General features: G+C 53.4%; 1 pseudogene; it reads right to left on the bottom strand.

Annotated features, from left to right (window-relative positions):
* Positions 1-1,417, bottom strand: part of LOC119350949 — a 47,199-nt pseudogene that overhangs the window by 1,271 nt on the left and 44,511 nt on the right.

Genomic DNA, 1,417 nt, shown 5'->3' with positions numbered 1-1,417 from the left:
AGGCCTCCTTTTGCATCCGAGATGACGCCACACGGGGAACCAAACCGGCTGGATTTTGCATGCCGAATGCGAGCCAGGTGCGATCCAAGCAACCAAACACGCACATGATGAAGTCCGAAACTTGCGTTCCTCTCAGCCTGGCTCAGAGGCCTCCTTTTGCATCCGAGAGGACGCCACACGGGGAACCAAGCCGGCTGGATTTTGCATGTCAGATGCGAGCCAAGTGCGACCCAAGCAACCAAACGCGTCCATGATGAAAGGCTTGGTTGGGTTATCGTGCAACTATTGTTGTCATTCTTGCATATATGTGAGGCCCGCGACCAGTGGCGGCGCCAGGATTCCTTCACGCCAGAGGCCGTCCCAGGCCACCTTTGTGCACTGTAGCTAGTGGGTCACCATAGCTACACTGCTGCTACAATCAACGAAGTAGTCAGTGTTCACGCCCTAGGCAGCCTGGGGCCTGTCTCCTCCGCTGCCCGCGACCATCACGAGCTGTGTCGCGCCCTCTGAGGCTCTCACGCATGATGGCATGTCGAATAAAAAAAATGAAAGACTGAAAAGAAGAAGAAAATACTGAGGTGGACGAATACTACCGGTTGGAAGCAAGGAAATGTTTATGAAATTTGCTAGTTTTTTTTTGTTGACATAATAATGCAAGAGAATGTTTTGTTGGTTCACCGCTGGTGCCGGGAGAATTCGAGGAGGAACTAGTGGCTGGCCCACTTGCACTTGCTGGGGAAAGAGAGGACGTGGGATGGACGAGCACGCGCAGTGTCGGGGAAACGAAAATTTTGGGCGGAAGACGCGCGCTCCCATTTTCTTCCTTCCCGCTTTTGGATTTTGACTTTTCCCACCGCACTTGGCGGGGCCCAAATCCGTCCCTGAAACGAAATGCTCAGCCATTCCTCGAGGCTCGAGCCGTTCGTCGGCGCGTGATTCTCTCAACCGATCCGATCGATCGCGCTCCAGCCGTTCGGCTCACGAAACAGCCGCGTGATTTGATTCTCTCAACAGTCAGCCGAGAAGCAAGCTGCCGCCGTGCCGTTTATTGTGTTAAAATGAGCCTGGTAAACAGTTTTTTCCTCAAAAAACCGTGTACACATATTGTGTGCACTAAAATTTCGACACGACAATGGGAAAAGATCGGGTCACGGGTGAACGGACGAGCTGCTTCGATTGTCGGCTCCAGTCGAGCTTGCATCGTGGATGGCTTTGTTTTTTCCAGCTGGAATGACTACAGTGAAGAGCATCGATTGGGTTACGCCAAACTTTATTATATTGCTTTGCCGGCGTGCCCCACCTCGCGTGCTCTCGGTGTCGCACCCACTTGTCCCACCCACTAGGCGGGCGCCGTCCCTTGGGCCACTCCAAAGGCCAGCCAGCGTTACCAATATTTTTAGCGAGACTGAGGCCAACT

This window comes from Triticum dicoccoides, chromosome 1B (genome assembly GCF_002162155.2).
Source record: "Triticum dicoccoides isolate Atlit2015 ecotype Zavitan chromosome 1B, WEW_v2.0, whole genome shotgun sequence".
NCBI lineage: Eukaryota > Viridiplantae > Streptophyta > Magnoliopsida > Poales > Poaceae > Triticum > Triticum dicoccoides.
The sequence above is the reverse complement of the archived record's forward strand: the minus strand, read 5'-3'. Positions and strand labels throughout refer to the sequence as shown.